Source organism: Gossypium hirsutum, chromosome A03 (genome assembly GCF_007990345.1).
Source record: "Gossypium hirsutum isolate 1008001.06 chromosome A03, Gossypium_hirsutum_v2.1, whole genome shotgun sequence".
NCBI classification, from domain to species: domain Eukaryota; kingdom Viridiplantae; phylum Streptophyta; class Magnoliopsida; order Malvales; family Malvaceae; genus Gossypium; species Gossypium hirsutum.
In genome coordinates, this window is record NC_053426.1 from 13,932,069 (window position 1) to 13,956,982 (window position 24,914).

The window sequence follows — 24,914 nt, forward strand, 5'->3', positions numbered from 1 at the left end:
GATTGTTAAGGAGAGTGATTTCAGAGGTAATCTTCTTAAAATTTCCATCGTTCTTTCAATTTTTCTTTGTAGCTTTTGTTAGCACATCATGGCTAGGACTAGAGGAAGTGGCCGTGTTGCCTAGAACATCCCTTTATGGGTCAGATTCCACACGATTCGCATATTGAGATCGCATGACACTGAGTGTTCGTAAGAGGGGAACTTACACCCTCCCTGTAATAGTTCGATTTAGACCCTATTCGGAACGGGACCATGAATCCAACTCAGAAAAATATTTAAAAATTATTTTCTATGTTTATTATGTGTGAATTAATATTTGTGAAATTTTCGTGTTTTAATTTTGTCGTTTGAGTGCCCGATTTAATAAAAGGACTTAATCGCGTAAAATGAAAATTTGATGGTTTAATGTGTAAGAACCGAATTGAACGTGTCTTTATAATTTGAAGTATTTATGTTGCAATTATGCCATTGAATAAATGAATGGACGGTAATGGCATGCATTATTAAGCTGTTATATTAAATCATTAAGGTTATTATGGTAAATGAATAATAAAATGTTATTATAATAAAACATATAATATAATATCATTCATTTGTCATTCATTCTTCATAACCGAATGTTAAAATAAAAGAGAAAGAAAAAGGTTTTCAAAGTTTCGGCCATTGTTGAGTTTGATTAAGGTATGTAACTAGCTCAGTTTTTGATAATTTTTACGTTTTCGAGATCGTTGCAGTGTAATATACAAAGCCCATGCTTGAATTTTTTATTTTGATGAATATTTTGAGTTATGCCATTGATGAATAATTGAGCTTTGTGATGTTAGATGATGAATTATGAAAGATATGTTTTGAATTAATATGTTTTGTATTGGAATTTTTGATGATTTTGATTAATTAGGGCTAAATTGCAAAAATAATAAATTGAGGGACTAAAATGTGAAATAAATGAAATATATGGACTTTTATGAACATGGATAACATTCGGCCTAAGCATGGTGTGTGCAAATTTTGCATGTTTTGTGTTTTGTGCAATTTGGACTAAATTGTAAAAAAAAATGTAAAATGTAAAGGGTAAAATGGTAATTTGCCCATTTATGTGTTTTTGGACTAAATTGAATAGAGTTATGTTTGAATGAGTTTAATTTGAATATTTTTAAATCAAGAACTAAAGAAATCGGATTTGGATCGGGGAAAAACCAAAGTTGTCAAATAGTCATTCCGTTCCAATTACTGTTGTCCGAGGTAAATTTATAGGCAAATAGATGTTGTAAATTTCAATATATGTATATTATAAATGTTGGATTGAATTATTATAATTGTTTAAGAATGTGCCGAAATGATATATGTTTGAGAGCAATGGTTACGAGTTCGATTCGATCGAGTTACGACATCCGAAAGCCCTGTATGAGCCTTAGGAATAGATAGAATATATATGTCATAACATAGGATTCCGATATGTGATGTGTGGGTAAGAACGTGGAATCGATATATCTATGGGAGTAAGACCACGTTTAATACGTTGGCATCGATATATGATTCCGATATATGTGTACGAGTAAGACCACGTTTAATACGTTGGCATCGATATGTGATTCCGATATATGTGATTACATGTAAGACCACGTCTGGGACGTTGGCATTGTACGATATGTGTGATTATCAGATTATCCTATTCAATTTCGAACGGTTCAACGGGTAATGATAAGTTGTGATCGAATGTGTAATCGAGCTAAAGTGATCAGGTATGTGATAGTTAATTTCCTATTTGAAATTAAGGTAAGTTGGCTGTTTGGTATGTGATACAAAATGTATAATGTGTAATCGAGCTAAAGCGATCAAGTATGTGATAGTTAATTTCCTATTTAAAAGTAAGGTAGGTTGGTTGTTTGGTATGTGATACAAATTGTATATGATAAAGTGAATATATATATATGATCTTAGAAGTGAAAAATTAATTATGTTATAATCTATATGTCAATTCGGCCAATTTGAATTTGTGGCATAATTATATGTTTGATAATTGTAATTGCAAGTTTGAAATTGTATATGAACATAATAGCAAAATTCGATTTTGTTGTATTGATTTATAATTTCATTGATTTGTTATTTGCTTATAACTTACTAAGCTGTGATAACTTATTGTATGTGTATGTTTGCTTCTGTTTTATAGATTTTGGAGTCAAGTTACAAGCTCGGGGATCGTCAGCGAAGTTTATCACACTATTGACTGTTTTCGATACTTTATAAGTTGAATTTCGAATCTATGGCATGTATAGGCTAGATTATATTTGGATATGTCGATTTTGTTATGTATATATATAAGCCATGCGAAAATGGCTTGTTTATTTTGTTAAGTTTGGTTTCAAGGTATGATCAAATTATGGTTATGTTTGGTTGTAGTTTTGGTGATTCGGTTGTGGTTTATACACAGATAAATATATATGTGAACTTTATTGTTATGTTTTGTTAAGATGTTATTATATGATTTGGTATTTAAGCATATTCAATTATGGTATATAGAAGAAGAGAGGTAAATATGGTTGATGGATATGTTTCAGTTGTGGTTTATTATTGACCTATTTTGGATGTATAATTTATGATGGGTAACGGTTTGAAAATGGTAAATAATGTGTTTTTGATATAATTCATCTATTCATATAAGCTAGGTTATGTATATGTGATAGCTTGCATATTGTTTGTTAATGTACGGTTTGAAATGTTAAAGTATGAATATGTTTTGTAAACTATTTGATGGTCATTTAGGTACGGTTATAAATGGTGCAATTAGTTTTGATTTAAATTGTGAAATTGGTTGAATTATCGAAGAATAAATTTTATGACCAAATATATGGTTAAAAGCTTGGCTATGCATATGTATTTTGGAAATTATAAAGGGGTGTGTATATTTGGCTAACAATAGGTAAAATATACTTTTACATGCCTATGATATGTTTTGTTCATTATTTAGATATTAAAGGTTAAGTTGTTAAGTTAAATGCTTGTGTTTAAAATGTGCCTTATATATGTGGTTTATGAATTTGGTAAATGATAGATAGGTGTTTTGGATATTTCATTAGTCAAGTGATATTGTAATTATGGTACCATTTGATTCGGCATTTATATGTAAATTGGTAGTTAATATTTTGATAAAATGTGCATAATTTGGTAAAACCAAATTTTATACTTGATTTTATGTGAAGTTGTTAATGTTGTATATATATATATGATTAATAAATCATGTGGTTTGGCTTGACTTAGTAAAATGTGAAGAAGAGCATATTAGTAAATAGTGTTTTTGAAAAGTAGTTAATGACTTATATTTATATTAGTGTATGTCTTAATATATGATCGGTATATGAAATGAACTATACTTAGTTATAAGTTAAGTATCTGATTGCCATGATTCATTGGTTATAATGTTTGAATATTAATTTGGGAAGTGTATGAATTTTAGAATCTAAGCATGTTAAACTGATTTAAAAAATTTACTAGATGATTAGTATTGAAATGATTATATTATTTGACGCATGAATTGAAATGAATGTTTGTTCTGAGTTGTACTTTGATTGTTAATGCCTCGTAACCCTATCCTGGCAACGGATACGGGTTAAAGGTGTTACACTCCTACGATATCACACATGGGACTGTTTGATGTGGGTTTGTACGTCACTATATAGGTGAACCCACATCGTATAAATAAGTGTTATGTAACACCCCCTAACCCTTATCCGTCCCCAGAACAGGATTACGGGGCATTACCAGTCAATACAGTTCAATTACGGTCATTAATTAAAACAATTGTTTACACTTATCATAAATTTAATATATCGTCCCTTTAATGGGCCCTCGAAGCCTAATATGAACAGTAAAATCAATTCGGGACTAATCTAAAATCACTATGAATTTTTCTCAAAATTTCAAAATTTTCCTTATGAACAATACCCACACACTAGTGCGGATTGCCCATGTGACTCACACGACTGTGTCACTAGTTCACACGGCCATGTTGCTAGGTTACACGACCGTGTTGAGAGCCCGTGTAACTCTCTGACTTGAAATTATTATTGTACACTTTTCACACGGCCAGTCCACACGCCCATGTACTAGACCGTGTGGACTCAAAATGAGCCTTAAACAACAAATTTACCAGCCCTGCAACTTAATATACCAAATATTCCAATAATCATTCATTCAATTACTTTAAATCTCATTCAAACCTACTCAAAACATGTCATATTAGATATTTTATGTGCCTATATGATGAATCATTTTAAGTATTTCACATACATTTCAAATAGTTCAAATTCATACTAATTAAGCTAATTCCTACCATATACCATTACCAAATCTAAAGTTTACTTATTTCACCTTTACATTCATAATTCAAAATGACACTCATATGAATATGATATCCTAAATACATGCCATTACCAATAAATAATATACTTTTCCACTTAGAGTTTGGGATTGGCCTGGGATGTTGATCCAACGATCTGATTTTAACTTATCTTGCGCACAGAAACAAACCGTACGCTGAGTATGAACTCAATGGTATTTCTATAATCCGAACACTTAATAATATGAAAATATAACATTCATTTAAAAATCATATAACAATTACAATTATATAATTGTTCAATTCATAGATAAATCCTTTATAACTTTTCCACTTAGAGTTTGGGATTGGCCTGGGATGTTGATCCAACGATCTGATTTTAACTTATCTTGAGCACAGAAACAAACCGTACGCTGAGTATGAACTCAATGGTATTTCTATAATCCGAACACTTAATAATATGAAAATATAACATTCATTTAAAAATCATTTAACAATTACAATTATATAATTGTTCAATTCATAGATAAATCCTTTATAACTCAATTAATTCTTTCATCTACTAACCTATATAATTTTCCACAATATGATCACAATTCACTTGAACAAATATATTAATCACTTATATCCCTTTTAGAGTTACATAAATTCATGTGTTTTAATCATGTTTCTGTTCACTGTTCAATATCAATAAATAATATTCAACAATTCACATTTCAATCAGTAATCCGTTTTATTCCAAGCTCAATATTAGTCAATATTTTTCAATATCAATCAATTTATCAGTATCATTCAGTAACAATCAATTATTCAGTAGCAACCAGTTATTCAGTAACAATCAATAATTCAGTAACAGTTAGTCATTCAGTACCTTTATCCACCCTATTAACATGACTCAGACATTGACGGATACACGAATCCAACCAACACACCAGTATGGCACTCAGTGCCTCATCGGTATTGCCGAAGTAAACAGTAGTACGGTACTCAGTACCTCATCGGATTAAACCGAAGTAACAATAGCAGTACGATACACATGGTGCCTAATCGACTTGAAGTTGAAGTAAAAGTACGACACTTATAGTGCCTCATTGACTCAAGGTCAAAGTATCCCTGAACACTTCCAATCCTATGGCATGCCAATTATATCAGATTTAGCCCGATACTGTTAATAGGATTTTAATAAATTTTCAGTATTCAATCAATATACATTTCAATTTAATCACATAAATTAGTAATTCAATACAATTCACTTTACTTTTCATTAGCATACACTCAAATTTCACAATAATCACCTATTCATATTTATTTCATCACATTCCCAATCAATTTAATTTTCAATATAACATACATTCAATATTCAATTTCCACATCAATTACATATATCCATATAAATTCAATAAATTTATCACATACAAAATCAATCCATTTCAATTGTAAAACTCAATACAAATAATTCTCACCTTAATTACTTACCATAACATTTAATCAAAATACAACCATTAAAAATTAAATTCACTTTTCAATTTCAACCAATGTTCACTCCAATTCAAATAATCATTTCAATGCACTTACCATACATAATAAATAATAATTTCAACTATTAAATATTAAGTTCGAATTATAGAAATACAAACCGTAATTTCCAACCGTAATTTTCGAGCTAACCCTCGTTGACTTTGCATTTTCCTTCCTTAGCCAAGGTTTTTCGGCACAACGTTAACTACGAAAATTAAAACAATTTTCATAATCGTTAATACAATACTAATTTACATTTAATATTTAAATTTCTTATTCAATTTCTGCTTTAATTTCAATTTTAATCTTAACTAAATTCACCTACTTTTCCATCTCAATTCATACCTTGTTTCTACTCAATTTTCAACCAAACTTAGACATAACTATCTAAATTTCATCATAAAACCCTAATCTAAAACTTCTTGCAATTTAGTCCCTACTATGTAAAACTAATAGCTTCTTTTGCAATTTAATCCTTTAGTCAATTCTAACTAAAATTTCTATCAATTAAACCCCTAATTCATCATTTTGTTCAACATGAACTATATTTGAAAACCTATGAACTTCTAAAATATTAACTTAATTTTATCAAAACCTTCTTTTAAAACTTCAAAAACATCAAAATTAAAAGAAAAAGACTTAATTGACTTACCTATTTAAGTTCCAAGCTTTAAAATCCCTATTTCTCCCTTCTCTTTTCTTTTCATCTTTTCTCCCCTGTTCGTTTCAACCTATTATGTTTCTTTCTTTGTTTTGTTTCATTTTTATTTTACTTTAGTTTATCTATATATTAGTTAATAATATTATTAATAATAATACATTATAATAACAATATAATTTAATATTAATTTAATAATTTAATATAAAACTAATAATTATAATAAATATCTATTTAATAACAAATACATATATCACAATTGTACATATAAATATTTTTACATTTTTATATAATCATAACCATCCATTTGTCTTTCTTTTATTTTTTATCATACAAAAATCTTATAATATAATTATTTAATTAATAAATATCTTTTAACTTAAATTTTAAGTAAATAAATAATTATAATACAAGTGAATGTATATACATTATTACACTTGTACCATCTTATTATCATACACTTGTCTTAATTTATTTTATTTCATAATACAATAATATTAATAATAATATTTAAATAGAAAACCATGATAATAATTAATAATAATTATTATAATAATAGATTAATAACAAAACCTCAAGATTTTTATACTCATTAACTGCCTCATTCTAAGCAATTAGTCTAATTGTTTATTTAGCCCCTTAAATTTTTCTTTAATCTATAATTAAACTTTTACCCTTTATTCAATTTAATCATTTTTCCTAATTTCTCTTAATTAAGCTAAATTCACTTAATTAAAGCCTAATTAGACACACAACAAGCCTCACAATTAACTTCATAAATATTTCTAATAAATATTTTCGAATCCATTTTTCAGAAACGGAGACCCGAAAATACACTTTTTCGATAACCATAAAATTCGGGTCGTTACATGTTAAGTCTAGAGTAGAGTACATGTTGACATGCATGGAACCTACCTAGGATATCACATCAATAAACAATAACCATATCATATGAATATACAACCTTACCATCTAAAGAAGATAGAGAAAAACACTCAACAATTTATGTGAAAAATAAAATAAAATAAATAAAATAAAATAAAGAACACACAAATTTTACGTGGAAACCCTTTCGGGAAAAAACCACGGGCAGAAGAGAAGAAAATTCACTATGTCAAAAAATTTGAATCAAATACAAGAGGAATAGACTATGTCTATTTATAGGCTTGCAAAGCCATATTCTAATAGGATTGAAACACCTTATCCTAATCAATATCAAATAGATGGAGTTTAATAAGGTTTAAAAACCTTATTCTAAAATAAAATAAAAGAAGTCTAGTTCTATATGGATTTTACTTTTATTTTATTTTCCATCGTATTTTATTTAAATAAGAATTTGGGTCACTTAATTCTAACAATCTCCACCTTGACACAAATTCTCAATGAACAAGTTCTTCATCGCGAACTTTCAATAAACAAGTTCTCCACCTCTTCCATAAAACCCCTTAAGGGTTTAACTTCAACAATGAACACCAACCAAGTCTAAGCAATGCTCAAACTTGGTTATAGGAAGTGACTTAGTCATCATATCTGCAAGATTTTCATGAGTACTAATTTTGTTCACGATAATATCACCACGAGCAATAATATCACGAACAAAATGATACCGAATATCAATGTGTTTTGTTCTCTCATGAAACATTTGTTATTTTGTAAGAAAGATGGCACTCTGACTGTCACAAAATACTGTGTTGATTTGAAGGTCTTCATTGAGTTCACTAAATAGTCCCTTCAACCAAATAGCTTCTTTACAAGCCTCAGTAATCGCCATGTACTCAGCTTCAGTGGTAGACAAAACGACTGTAGTTTGCAAAGTGGCTTTCCAACTAATTGCACAACCTCCGATTGTAATGACGTAACCTGTGAGAGATCTTCTTCTATCAAGGTCTCCAGCAAAATCAGCATCAACATACCCTATAGCTCCATCTTTAATTCTTCCAAACTGTAAGCAAACATCAGTAGTGCCTCGTAAGTATCTTAAAATCCACTAAACTGCTTTCCAATGTTCTTTACCAGGATTTTCCATATATCTGCTAACTGCACTGGCTGCATATGATAAATCTGGACGTGAACAAACCATAGCATACATGAGAGATCCCACTGCACTAGAGTATGAAACATGTGACATGTACTCAATCTCATCATCTGATTGAGGAGACAAGGCCGATGAAAGTCTGAAATGGGCTGCTAAAGGAGTACTAACAGGCTTAGCACTCTGCATATTGAACCTGCAAAAAACTTTCTCAATGTACCCCTTCTGACTTAGGTACAATTTACTTGCTTTTCTATCTCTGAGAATCTCCATACCAAGTATCTTCTTTGCTGGTCCTAAATCTTTCATCTCAAATTCTTCACTTAGTTGGGCTTTAACCTTTCTTATCTCTCCTTTATCTTTTGCTGCTATCAACATGTCATCAACATAAAGAAGTAGATACACAAAAGAACCATCACTGTTTTTCTTAAAGTAAACACAACTGTCTAAACTACTTCTTTTGAAATCATGAGAAGTCATAAAGGAATCAAACCTCTTGTACCACTGTCTTGGTTACTGTTTCAAACCGTAAAAGGACTTTCTCAGCAAGCAAACATAGTCCTCTTTTTCTGAGATTATAAAACCCTCTGGTTGTTGCATGTAAATATCTTCCTCAATACCAAGCAAAGCTCGAATCGAACTATGCTTAACAACTGGAGAGAACACATCTGTGAAGTCCACTCCTGGAATTTGACTATAACCCTTTGCAACAAGCCTTGCTTTATATCTGGGTTCTTCAACTCCTAGAGTCCCTTCTTTCTTTTTAAACACCCACTTACAATGAACAACCTTTTTACCTTTAGGAAGTTTCACAAGGTCCCATGTTCTATTTTTGTGGAGTGATTCCCTCTCTTCTTGCATAGCAAACATCCACTTTTCTGAGTCTTCACAGCCAACCGCCTCAGAATAATTAGATGGCTCTTGATTCGCATCTATATCTTCAGCCACATTTAAAGCATAAGCAACTAGATCAACCTCAGCATACTTCTTTAGAGGTTTAATTTCTCTTCTAGTTATGTTTTTGGCGATAGAGTATTGTGGTGAAGAAGCAACTCTATTCTCAATTTTTGTTCTGGCTTGAGGAGTTGACTCTGTATTAATCTGATGCTCCACCTGCTTTTGATTTTCTTTATTGGAAGAGTCTTTAAGAGATAAGTTAGGTAGCATAGCAGTTTCATCAAAAACAACATTTTTGCTAATCACAACTTTTCTACTTTCAGGACACCATAACTTATACCCTTTTACACCAGCTTTATAACCAAGAAAAATGCATTTAATAGATCTCAGTTCCAATTTTCCATTATCAACATGAGCATACGCAGGACACCCAAAAATCTTTAAATCAGAATAATTAGCAGGATTACCAGACCATACCTCTTGTGGAGTCTTTTTCTCGATGGCAACGGATGGAGATCGGTTGATCAAAAAACATGCAGTAGAGGTCGCTTCTGCCCAAAATGCCTTCGGTAAATTGGAATTTGACAACATACATCGAACCTTCTCCATGATCGTTCTGTTCATTCGTTCTGCAACGCCGTTTTGCTGTGGAGTATGACGAACTGTCAAGTGTCTCATGATCCCTTCTGACTTGCACAATCTATTAAACTCATCAGAACAAAACTCTAAGCCATTGTCTGTACAGAGGTATTTTATCTGTTTTCCCTTCTTTTTTTCAATCATAATTTTCCAAGACTTAAATGCGGAAAACACATCGCTTTTATGCTTCAAAAAAAACGCCCAAACTTTTCTGGAAAAATCATCAATAAAGGTTAGCATATAATTAGCTCTACCTCTCGAAGACACTATGGATGGCCCCTACAGATCAGAATGAATATACTCCAACGTTCCCTTCGTGTTATGGATTCCTCTAGTGAATCGAACTCTCTTTTGCTTCCCAAAAACACAGTGCTCACAGAAATTCAGTTTGCAAATTCCTTGCCCGTTAAGAAGTCCTCTTTTGCTTAATTCTGCCATGCCATTCTCACTCATATGCCCTAGGCGCATATGCCAAAGTTTAGTAATATCATCATCTGACAAGAAAGAGGAAGCAACAGCTGCATCACCAGTAACAGTAGAACCCTGTAAAACATATAACTTGGCAATCTTTTTCTGCCCTTTCATCACAACAAGGAACCCTTTGGAAATCTTTAAAACCCCACTTTCAGCTGTGTATCTGTACCCTTTTGAATCAAGAGTACTCAAAGAAATTAAATTTCTTTTCAATTCTGGAACATGCCGCACGTCACTAAGTGTTCTGACAACTCCATCAAACATCTTAACTTTAATTGTTCCAACACCTGCGATTTTACACGAAGCATTATTTCCCATCAAAACAACACCTTCAGATACTGTTTTGTAAGTTGTAAACCAATCCCGATTGGGACTCATGTGGAAGGTGCAGCCTGAATCAAGTATCCACTCCTCGCTTACTTTAGAATCATTGACAGAAGCGACTAGAAGTTCACCATCGCTGTAGTCTTCTACAACATCAGCTTCTCCAGAATTTTCTAGTTGTTTTCCCTTTTGATTCGCAGCCTCCGTTTTAATCTTATTTTGTAGCTTATAGCACTCAGATTTAATGTGCCCTTTCTTCTTGCAGAAGTTACAAGTTTTACCTCTGTTTGAAGACTTCGATCTACCCTTAGATTTACCACGAGGATTCTGTTCCTGTGTCCTACCACGATCATCATCAGCATTCCGATCTTGTCTCCCACGAATAATGAGACCCTCTCCCTAAGAGTCGGGTTTAACCACAAGATGCTTCATCTTATCATATGAGGTTAAAGAATCATAAACCTCATCAACTGTGAGAGACTCGCGGCTATATAAAATCGTGTCTCTAAAGGTTGAATAAGACGGGGGCAACGAACAAAGGAGAATCAACCCTAGATCTTCCTTATCATACTGAACCTCCATGGCCTCCAAGTTTGAGAGAATTTCTTTAAACACTGTTAAGTGTTCGTGTACAGACGCACCTTCCTCCAAACGATGAGCATAAAGACGCTACTTCATATGCAACTTGCTTGTTAGAGTTTTCGACATACATATTTGTTCTAGCCTCTTCCATAATGCAGCGGCAGTTTTTTCTTTCATCACATCCTGCAAAATTTCGTTGGATAAATGCAGATGTAATTGTCCTAATGCCTTTCGATCCTTACGCTTCTTCTCTTTATCTGTTAATGTCGAAGGCATCTTATCTATCCCTAGCAGGGCATCCTCCAGATCCATCTGTGCAAGAACTGCTTGCATCTTAATTTGCCACAACGCAAATCTGGTGTTGCGATCCAAAAACGGAATTTCATACTTCAAAGACGCCATTACCGTGATCGAGATGAATAACCCAGAAGCTCTGATACCAATTTGTGAAAAATAAAATAAAATAAAATAAAATAAAGAACACACAAATTTTACGTGGAAACCCTTTCGGGAAAAAACCACGGGCAGAGGAGAAGAAAATTCACTATGTCGAAAAATTTGAATCAAATACAAGAGGAATAGACTATGTCTATTTATAGGCTTGCAAAGCCATATTCTAATAGGATTGAAACACCTTATCCTAATCAATATAAAATAGATGGAGTTTAATAAGGTTTAAAAACCTTATTCTAAAATAAAATAAAAGAAGTCTAGTTCTATATGGATTTTACTTTTATTTTATTTTCCATCATATTTTATTTAAATAAGAATTTGGGTCACTTAATTCTAACAATGTATTTGAAAATAATTTCCAAATGCTTATTTTCGGTACATATTACTAATTGGAGGAGAAGAATGACAAAAAGAGGTTTGAGCCCTAATCTTTCAAGTGTCAAAAGGGTGTCAAACATTTAATTAATACTAGATTTATATAATAAAATAACAATGTGGATGGAAAAATTATGTACGAAATATATTTATTAAAAATTCACATAAAAAATATTTGATGTTTTAGTTATAATAAAGTTAATTATTTATCATGTATGGTGTTTTAGATTCAAATCTCATTATGATAAGTTTTTATTGATTTATTATATAAAATAAGACAAAAACACTTTCATTAAAATATATCTTAATTTGTATACGGAAGAGTATTTTAATAATTTCATAATTGAGTTGGTGTCTAGTTGATCCATGACAACAACTGATAAAACACTTGAGATAAATATATATATGATTACTTTTATTTAATATGAGGATTTTAATTGATTTAAATATTTAATTTTCTTTTAGAAGTGTAAAAATATTATGATGTTGCATATAAATTTCTCTTTATTATATTTATGATTTTCTTTGTATATTTATTACTATTTTTTAGGCTTCTAATTTTTCTTTGGTGAAGAAGTGTTTATTGAAAAATATGGATGGATTAAAATGTGCTTTATATTTAAGAGATTGACAGTTTATTGAACCATATCTTTGGCCTAAGCTAAGATCGTGGATTATATTTAACCTATCAATGAAAATCATATCGCTTGCAGAAATTTATTTGGAGAATCAAATTAGATCGAATCAGGTATATTAAATTCTTTAGATCAAAGAAGTTGGAACAGATCAAAACATTGAAGACATATCTTTCAATAGTCCATGTTTACCTTGATTGTTATTATTATATTGTATTAAACTAATTTAGCTATTAAAGGGATTATGATTGATCTTCATTATGTTAGCAAGTCTTAAAAAACTTTATATAATTGAGAGGTTTGTATAGGTTAATGTACTGATTATTGAGAGCACTTATCTATGCAAGTGAGGAACATTACTTTTGAAAGCGTATTTGAGATTTTAAAACTTGTGTTGGGATTTTACAAATTAAGTTCTCAAAAGGAGAACTTAGTGGTGAGAGGTCTAGTCTTCAAAGGTGCAAGAATGAGGAATTATCACTAGGTCTGATAGATTAGGATCATTGGTTGTAATTGTTTGAAGATAGTGGAATTTTCTCACTAGGCTAGGCTTCATAGATGTAAGAAAACTAAACTACATAAATAAACTTTGTTGTCCCCTATTTACTATGTGTTTTTGTATTGCTTGGGGAAGTGCCAACTTTTGCAGTCACTTCTTTTAATATTTAGCTTGTTAATTGGAAACTGCTTTGAGGTCGATAATTGGTATCAAAGCCTCCCACTTAACATAACTAGTGGAGATTTCTTATAACAACTTATTTTTCAGTGGTGTCAGAAATAGTGGTTTCGAGACCACGAATCTGATGGTGAGCCCGTAAATATTAAACAATTAATATTAACAAGGTCATTTGTGTCATATTAAATTTTAAACTGATAATTTTTGCTATTTGAATGAATAGTTAAGTACAAGTAGGTTATTCCTAAAGTCAAGTGGTTTTAGAAAATGAGGTATTAGGACTTCGTTTTTGTAAACCGAGCCCGTAAATAAAAATATTTACGGAGTTACTATATAAGTATATTGAAGTTTGGCCTGAAAATTTTAGTGATTTGATAGCTAATTAAAGAAAAAAGGGCTAAATAATAAAAGTTACAAAAATTACTTCTGATTGATTTTCTTAACTAAATGGCTTAAATAATTAAAGTAGGATGATTTATGTAGTAATTATACCATGATGCATGTTAATGGTTGGTCATGTGCTTATTAATTAAGTTTTATAATTAAAAATGTTAATTAAAATTTAAGGTTAAAGTAATTAAAAATAATAAAACAAAAACAAACAAAACACCCTTCTTCTTCTTTTCATTTTGTGACTGAAACCGTGGAAGGAAAAGCTTGAAGCATTCGATTAGTTTTGTCCTTGCATGTAAATGTTTCATTAGTCAATTTTTCATGAATTTTATGTTTTTGAGATCATTGTAACTTAATTTATCTAGGCTAAGGACTAATTTGTGATTCTGTCAAAGTTTTGAAAACTTGTCATTGATGTTTTTGAGGCTTTTTAGTTGTTAATGGTTTCATTTGAAGTTTGATGATGAATTATGACTATTTTGCAAAAAGATTTTGTATAGTTTTTAAGTTTAAGGACTAAACTAAAAAATGTTAAATTGGCATGGTTTTCCTGTAAAATTTCAACATTAGAGGGCTGATTATGAATGATTAGGAATTCGGCAATATGATTTTACAAATTAATTGTAAAATTAAGTTTGTTTCAATTTTAGGGACTAAATTGAATAAAGTACAATGTCAATAAAGAAGTCATATGCATTAAATGAATTATTATAAAGTATTTGGGACTGATAATTGAATTAAATCATTGTATAGATCAAAAACCGTTAGAAAATCATGGAAAAATGAAAATTGCTAACTAGTTTATGATATTACTATATCTGCAGTTTAGACCTAGTAAGTTCATACAGTATTGTTTTGTGTATGTTAATTATGTTTTATTGAATTCAATATATATTTTGAGTGTTAAATGTTGTAATTATTATAAGGTTAGAAGTGGATTGAAATGTAAATTGTTATATTGAAACATGTATCGAGCCTTGATGAACATAGGATAGGATACAATTGACATGCAAATAAGTTATTTACGCACTGTACTAGATTGACTTATGCTGAGATGATGATTCTTGATTTGTTATTATACATTAAATATATAGAACTCCAACATTTGTTGCGGTTTGCTGAGTTATATTTACAATGATTCTGTCATGTTTCTAGGGGTGGATGTAAAGCCTTTGGGCTTAGCACTTGGTGCCCAGGCATGTTTCTGGAGAGATGTTAGCCTTCGAGTTAGGCACTTAGTGCTCAGACATGTTCTTGGTTGGGTTGGCTTGGTTGAGTATTTTGGCATGTCTTGGGTGGATAACCGTGTATCCGTATCTGTTTATATCATTCATCAGAAAAATTTTCAACGATTAAATGACATGGTTATGATATGTAATTGATATTTGGTTATGATGCCTTGTTAATGACTTGTATACATTTTCATGATTTCTGATATTATATCATGACTTGGTAATGTTGATATCGTACAAATAAGATGATCAAATGAATCATTTATATGATCTTCACCTATTGAATTTTTGTGGTTGATAGAGTTAATATTAGTTAAAGAGTTTGCTAATTATTAAGCTATAAATTTGGTAAGTTATATCGTTTCAACCTGTGAACTTACTAAGCTTCTTAAAGCTTACTCGTGTTGTTCTTTCCTATTTTCTTGTAGATATCATTTTGTGGAACTGGGCAATCAGATAAAATTAAAGATCACACTATCCAACTATTTTTCGGTAGATTTTAAAAATGTTTATTTGGTCATTTGACACTTTGTATAACATTATTAGGCAAGCTTGAATTAATTAGGAAATAACTTTGGCTGTTAGTTGAGATTATTATTGTTTGTGATGATACCCTATGGCATATTGGTTAGAACTAGGCAAATGGCATGTTTTGGTATGTTTTTGGTGTAATTTGAATAGGTTGAATGATTGGTAAATGGCACACTGTAGGTTAAGTAAGCATGAAAAGTTTGACTTGTTATTGAAGATACATTTCAGGTCACATGGGCCGAGACATGGCCTGACATACGGCCGTGTGCCATACATGGGTTATTGGCACGATTGTGTGGTCTGTGTAATTTTTGTTTTCATTTTGCGCACACGACAACAATTAGTTGCATGATTGGAAGACACGGCCGTGTGTCTCTTTCCACACGATTTTAGTCCTCACACATGGTTGAACAACACGGCTATGTCCCATATCACACACTAACTAAACCTATCACACGGTCTGACCACACAACCATGTGACCCATGTTTTTTGTTTTTACGTTACTCTTCTGTTTTGTTTCAAATTAGTCCCTACTTGTTTCCAAATTGATTTTAGAGTTTTAGAACCTCAATTTAAGTCTCATTTTATATGAATAGTATGGTTATGAATGTTTATCTATTAATGAATGATTAAATTGAATTTTTGGATTGAACTTGCATATTCTTGATTGTTTATTTATCGTAACATCCTGTAACCCTAATCTGGTAGAGTAAATTTTTTTTCATGATGTTTTCTCTCCCATTGTGAAACATACGTCTATTCGGATGCTTTTGGCTCTTGTGGCACCAAACAATCTTAAATTAGAGCAGTTAGATGTGAAGACTACTTTCTTTCATAGTGATATTGAGGGGGACATCTACATGCAACAATCAGAAGGCTTCAAATTTGAAGGTAAAGAAGATCATGTTTGTCTCTTACAAAAGTTTTTGTACGGTTTAAAGCAGTCTCCTTGGTAGTGGTATAAAAAGTTCAACTCATTCATGTTGAGTATTGGTTTTTCTCGAAGTAAGTATGACAATTGTGTTTACCTACAATGTCTTGATGATGGTTCTTTTGTATATTTGTTGCTTTATGTTGATGATATGTTGATTGCAACTAAGATTCCATTTGAAATTGATCGTCTTAAAACCATGCTTAACTCTAAGTTTGAGATGAAGGATTAATGTGCAGCAAAGAAAATTTTAGGGATAGAAATTTAGAGAGATAGACATTTTGGGAAATTATTTTTATCGCAAAAAAGGTACATTGTAAAGATACTTGAGTGATTTGAGATGAAAAATCCAAAATCAATAAGTACTTCTTTAGCTGCACACTTTAAACTCTCAAATTTAGATTCCCCATAAAATAAAAAAGATGAAAAGTAAATGTCAAAAGTACCTTACTCAAGCGTAGTTGGAAGTTTGATGTATGTAATAGTATGCACTCGTCTTGATATTTCATATGTTGTTAGCATTGTTAGTCGATACATAGCCAATCCCAGTAAGTCACACTGGCATGTAGTTAAATGGATTTTCAGATATTTGCGAGGTACTTCTAACATGTGTTTAGAGTTCAGAAGAATTTAAAAGGGTTTAGTCGGATATGTTAGTTCTGATTATGCAAGAGACTTAAATAGAAAAAGGTCTCTCACATGTTGCCTATTTGCTTTTGAGAATTGTGCCATTAGCTAGAAAGTTATACTTCAAGCTACAGTGGCTTTGTCGACTACTGAAGCAAAATACATGGCAATTACTGAAGCAGTAAAAGAAATAATTTGGTTAAGGGGCCTGATTAGTGAATTGGTAAGTGAAAAAGGGGCAATTGTCGTATATTGTGACAGTCAAAGTGACGTACAACTCACCAAAGATCAAATGCATCATGAGAGAACGAAGCACATAGACATTAGTTATCACTTTGTTCGAAAGGTGATCATTCAAGGGGATGTTCAAATTCTTAAAATTGGCACAGAACACAATTCGACCGACATGTTGACAAAGAGTCTTCTAGTTTCAAAGTTCAAGCATTGCTTGGACTTGGTAAGTATCCGATAAAGAATCAGTTAGGCCTATAATAGGGCTTGGCAAGGGAGTTTAGTCTAAATATGAGTCAAGGTGGAGATTTATAGGAGAATGCCTCTTATTTTGACCAAACAGTACATGACATCCCGACGAGCAGCACTCATTTATCGAGATGGCGCGATGGTCATCTCATCCCGATAAGCAACAAAACTTTATCCTGACAATGTAATGGTCCTTCATGTCCCAACGACACATCAAGCCACGTCACGACTTGGTGATGTGCAGTCTAAGTTTTCTTGGCTTCCTTCTTTCGGTTAAACTCTGTGTTTAGTTTTCTATTTAATTTTTTATTATCCTATGGTTGTTGTAGTCATATATGTTACGAATCTCATCCTATAAATAGGCCATAGTTACTCTAGGTTTAAACAACAACAAAAATATTTAGATTGAGAGTATTTTGTTCTTTGTTTTAAAGGTTTTGTTTTTGGGGCTTCGGGTTTTCCTTTAATTCTCTCAACCTTTTGTACTCTCCTTTATTACATTGAAATTTCCTTTTACTCGGGGTTTTTTTGTAACGTCCCCTAACCCTATACCGTCACCGGAACAGGGTTACGAGACATTACCAGTCAATACAATCCAATTTCGGTCATTAATTAAAATAAATATTCACACACATCCTAGTTTTAAGATGTTGTCCCTTTAATGGGCCCTCGCGGTCCAATATGAACAGTAAATTCAATTCGAGACTAATTTAGAATCACTACGAATTTTTAGTAAATTTCAAAATTCATACTACATACCATTGCCAACCATAATTTACTCATTTGATCAATACTTTTACAACCTAAATGACTCTCATTAAACATCCTTGGTACATGCCATTATCAATACTCAACATACTTTACCTTAATGAATTCGGGATCGTCTTGGGATGCTGATTCAACGTACTATCTTTACTTAACCTGCGCACGGAAACAAACCGTACGCTGAGTATGGTATACTCAGTGGTATTTCTATAATCCGAACAATTAATAATATAACAAATACTTAATATCATAATAACAATTAAAATTATTCAATTATTTATTCATAGATAAATTTCAACTACTTACCATATAAATTTTATACAAATCATATAATAAACACAATAACATAATTGTTCAATTCTTTACTAAATCCATTATTATTTACTCCATTCTTTCACTTACTACTCGGTATAGCTTTCATTAATTTACTCACAATTCAATATCATTAAACTATATTCAACTATACACTTATCAATCATATTCCATTTTAATTCATTTCAATAACAGTCAATTTCATTTATATCATATCAACTTACTATCCCTGATAGCTTTCAGTATATACATACGATTCATATATCTCAAATCACATTTCAATTCATCAAGTGGCATCATATATCATCAATTCGAACTCCAATCATTTCATGAACCTTTGGTTCATATTTTCGATTTCATATCTAAATTTTCAATTCTCAATTCAATTTCTCGTTTCATTTCAATAGCTTGATCAATCAAATTTATTCGATCTATCTTTCACTTATTTACCCCTATTAACAAACCCGGACTTTGACGGATACACGGATTCCAATCCAAACACACCAGTACGGCACATTGTGCCTAAAACGGTACATAGTACCTGGTCAGTATACGACACATAAAGTGCCTAAAACGACACACGAGGTGCCTGATACGACACACGAGGTGCCTGAAATACGACACATAAAGTGCCTGATCGATAAAGCCGACAAATCCCGTACACTTCCAGATCCTATGGCATGCCAATTATATCTGACTCAGCCCAACTAGTTAATAGGGTATTTCATTCACTTTCTCAATTTAATAATTCTTTCATCAATATCTCATTCCGATAATTACACATATTTACCCATTTTCACAATTCATACAATTTCATTCAATTCAACAAATATATTTCAATTATGCACATTAATTCATAATTCAATACAATTCAATTTACTTTTCAATACCAAATATTCAAATATCACAATCTCATATATTCATATCAATTTCCTCATATTTCCAATCAATATATTTTTCAATATAACATTCATTCAATATTCAAATTTCTACATAAGTCATATATATTATATAATTCAATCAATATAAATTCAATCAAAATAATTTCAATCAATATAAATTCAATAAATTCATTGCATACCAAAATCAATCCATTCCAATTGTAAAACATCATAATTCTAATACTAAAAATTGCCATATGTATATAAATATAACAAATAATAACTAATTTCGGATTATAGAAATACAAACCGTAATTTTCGAGCTAACTCCCGTTGACTTTGTCTTGTCCTTTCGTAGCCGAGATTTCCGGTAACACATTGACTACGAAATTAATACAATTCATAATCATTAATACATTACTAATTCATATCTTGAGTTACAGAATTCTAAATTAAGATCCGCTAATTTTTCCTGAAACTAGACTCACAAATCTTCTTACAATAAAATTTTCGGAATTTTTGGTTTAGCCATTAAGTACAGTTTATTCTTTAAATTCACCCCTATTCTACTGTCTGACAGTTTCGTCCCTTCTTCACTAAAAATTCACCCCTATTCCCGTTGATTTCTCCTGAAAATAGACTCATTAGGGATTCTAAACATATAACTTTAAGCCTCTAATTATTTTTCTTCAATTTTTGGTGATTTTCCAAAGTCAGAACAGGGGAACCCGAATTCATTCTGACCTTGTCTCACAAAATTCATTATATCTCATAATTTACAATTCAATTGCTTATATTGTTTCTTCTATAAGAAACTAGACTCAATAATCTTTAATTCAATATTTTACTCATCCTCTAATTCAATTTCTACAATTTTTGGTGATTTTTCAAACTTTAGACTACTGCTGCTATCCAAAATAGTCTTAGTACAAAATGTTGATTTACTTTAATTTCAATTTAATTCTAACTAAATTCACTTACTTTTCTATCTTAATTCATACTTTATTTCTACTCAATTTTTAACCAAACTTAGACATAATTATCTATTTTTCATCATAAAACCATAATTTCGAAATTCTTTCAATTTAGTCCTTAAAGCATAAAACTTATGAATCACTTTACAATTCAATCCTTATATCATTTCTAACTTGAATTTCTATCAATTTAGCCCTTAATTCATCATTTTATTTAACATGGACAATATCTAGAAATCTAATAACTTTTAAAATATCAACTTAATTTCATCAAAACTTTGTTCTAAAACTTCTAAAACATCAAAATTAAGTAAAAATGGCTTGATTGACTTACCTATTAAAGCTTAAAGCTTCAAACCTTAAATTTTCTCTTTTCTCCCTTTCTTTCTTTCTTTTTCTCCCCTGCTCTCTGTTTCGTTTCATTCTGTTTCTATTTCCTTTCATTTTCTTCTTTAGTTTATATAATATAATATAATATAATATAATATAATATATTTAAAACATAAAATATCTTTATTATATAATAATATAATAATATAATAATATACTAAACATAAAAAAAATCTTAGATTTTTTTCACGATAAACCGCCTCAATTTATACTTTTTGTATAATTGCCCTTTTAGTCCTTTTTATTTTCTTTTAATCTATAATTCAACTTTTACCCCTTATTCAATTTAGTCCTTTTTCTTAATTACTCTTAATTAAATTAAATTCACTTAATTAAACTCTAATTAACCACTCATTTTACTTCGTAAATATTTTTAATAAATATTTAAGAATCCGTTTTTCAGAAACGGAGACCTGAAAATACACTTTTTCGGTAACGGTAAAATTCAGGTCGTTACATTTTTATCCTCTTTTAAGGAGGTTTTCCATGTAAAATTTACGTGTTTAATCTTCTTGATTTTATTATGTTTACTTATTCATTGCATATACGGGTTAATTCCCTACAGTTGAAACTAGGGTATCCACCGCCGGACGCCTGTAGCCGTGATTAATCCCCTTGTTACTAGTACTCTCCAAGGAGGTAAACAACTTTCCATGAAATGTGCTCTATTTATAGGGACAATGATCGAAGCCCGAACTTCATATAATTAAAGGATGAAGTGAGCAACACCACGCTACATGGTTAAATAATAAATTTTAAAACTTTATTGACACAAACCATACATAAATCATATATACTAAAAAATATGTATATTAGAATTCTACATTTGTAGAATTGAATTTTACTTAATTGTGAATTTTTCTATAAATCCAAGAAAAGTTTCAACATTTGCATGATTGTAAAAGAGTGTATGTCTATTAATATTTTTATATGTTTAAAGTTTGGAAAATTTTTTGAACTCACAAGCATATAATTTATTTTTCATAAAATTACTAAATTCACATTTAAAAATAATTATAATATTTAATTTAGAACTATTAGTTAAAAAAATTGAAATAAAATAAAATTAATGATAATTATACATTTAAAATAATTATAATTTAATAGAAGTACACATTTAAAACTAATTAAAATTATAATTTTTAGTATGCTAATTTTAAAATAGAATTATATAGAACTCTAAACATAAACTATAGAAAAAAAGTTGTGATATTATAATTATAATTATAATTTACAATTATTAGTTTAAAATTTTTTACTTAAACAAAAGTTGTGCTAATTTTATTGATGTAAAATGGAGTTATTACTTAAATAGAATTCTAAACATCTTAATAATTACTTAATTAATATTAGAGTTAATTATGCTAGTTAGTTATTATTTTAAATAATATTACTTTGCATTAATTAAATAAAATAAAATAAAATAAAATTGTATTTTGAATATGTTAAAAAAAGCTTTCTAGCAAAAAAGAAAAGCTAAAGATGCTTTAATTATTATTTAAAATTTTATATTATAGTATTTGAATTGAAAAGGTAATATATTTTAATTATATTTCATAACTGAATTAAGAAATATTATTTTATGCTAATTATTGAAATTAAAAATACAATATTTAAAAAATTACTTAAATATTAAATGATGTGACCTTAGAAGTTAGTATATATAAAAGCACAAATTTGGAAAAACTTTTGAATTGATGAGAATATTATTTATTTTCCATCATATTATTAAATTCAATTTAAACTATAATTATACCTATAAAAATAATTATAATTTAATTAAAGTTGTGGTAATTATTACATAGTTAAAAATAAAACAATTTAATTTACAATTGTTAGTTAAAAACATTGTGCTAATTTTGAAATAGAGTTATTATTTGAATAGAAAATATAAGAAAAAATTTGTGATAAGTAAAATTAAAATTATTAATTAAAAAATTAAGGTAAAAAATTTATGCTAATTTTATTTTAAAAAAGTTGTGTTAATTTTATTGATGTAAAATAGATTTATTACTTGAATAGAATTTTAAGCATTTTAATTATCACTTAATTAATATATTAGAGTTGAGTATATTAATGAACTATTGTTTTGAATAATGTTACTTTGCATTAATCACAAAAAGTAAAACTATATTGTATGTTGAGTATGTTAAAAAAATATTTTAATTATGATTTGAAAAATTTCTATTATAATATTTGAATTGATAAGCTAATATATTTTAATTATATTAAATAATTCAAATAAAAAATATTTTAAGTTAATTATTGCAATTGAAAATACAATATTTCATAAAATTACATGCGATATATGTGATATTAGAAGCTAATATATAATAAGTAGTGTACATGTTGTTGTCAATGTGGCACATGTCGACTTTTTCTCTCTCCTTATTTTTTTCCTTTTTTACATTTTAAAAAATTGGTTAAATTCTAATTTTGATCATTTTATTATGCCTAAATTTGAGATTTAAGTCATATGCATCAACTTTTATCATAATTTGATTCATTAATTTTTATAATGTTATTAATTAGTCGAAATAGTTAGTATCATTAACTTTGCAAACAAAATATTAAGTTGTTATATATTGAATGTCTTAAGTTTTTTGAGATTGACATGTGACTAGTTTGTGTCGCTTTTTCTTTTAATTTTATAAATCAATGATCAAATTTTAATTTTGACTCCTAAATTATGTTGAAATTGAAATTTGTGATTTGATCTATATACTTTAATTTTTAACATAATTTGATCCCTCTCCTATAATTCATTAGTTAGTCTGATTAGTTATTATTGTTAATTATTTCATTCAAAATGATGTAAACTTTTCTTAAGAACACTATTCCAATAGAAAAAAAATTATATTTTATCATGATGAATTCAAATAAGTGTTTTTTAAGAAAAAATCTTAATCAATATTTTCAACTCTATTTTTATTAGTACATGAATACCAAGTGTATTTTTTTAGGCTTATATGAAAATAGGTACCCACACTATGCAATTTTTCTTATTTTTGATACCTAAAGTTTTATTTTGTTACCACTTAAGGTATCAACCGTTACCTTCCGTTAAAAACCTTCTGAACGAATCAAATTATAATATGTATCATTTTTAATTAAATAAAAATTATTTAAAACGTTGACTCCAATTAAAAAAAAAAGATTGAACCAATCAAATTATGTGTTTATGGCAGAAGAAAAATCAAATTATGATGTGTAGCATTTTTAATTGAAAAAATATTTAAAACTAAATTATTTAATTTAAGGGTTGATACTTAAAGTGATAATGGGATAAAACTTCAAGTATGTACTTTGACAAAAAAAAAACTCTAGGTACTTAAATAAGAAAAGTTGTACAGTTTGAGCACCTATTTTTTATATAAACCTTTTTAAAAACAAAATGTAACATTAGAGAAATTAATAGAATAACTTTAATGATAATAACAATTAAACCTAATTTTTTAAATTTAATTATTAAAAGGATTAAATTATTGAAAATAAAAGTAAATGTTAACAAATATTTAACTAGAATGTAGAAATTTAGAAGGGAAGCGTCCTATTATTTATTTGTTTTGTTTTGTGGCGTGCTATTCTATTTCTATCTTGTCCAGAGACTTATTTGATATATATCCAAATCCACAACCTTGACATATTAAAATTAGGGAATGTCCCTCTCTTTGTTTTGTGGCATTGAGAGCAAAGAATGACTATTACACTTCCAATCCGCTTACGCCGAAATCTTGTTATCTTGGCTCTTTCTTTCACCCTCCACTTCACTACCTTTTCGTTCTTTATGTCTATAGA

General features: G+C 29.5%; 1 long non-coding RNA gene across 1 annotated transcript; it reads left to right on the forward strand.

Annotated features, from left to right (window-relative positions):
* Positions 1–614: 614 nt before the first annotated feature.
* On the forward strand, positions 615–2,470 carry LOC121225038 (uncharacterized). The gene is made up of 2 exons (XR_005922706.1): positions 615–681; positions 2,171–2,470. It is a non-coding gene; the product is annotated as an uncharacterized lncRNA (long non-coding RNA).
* The last annotated feature ends 22,444 nt before the right edge of the window (positions 2,471–24,914 follow it).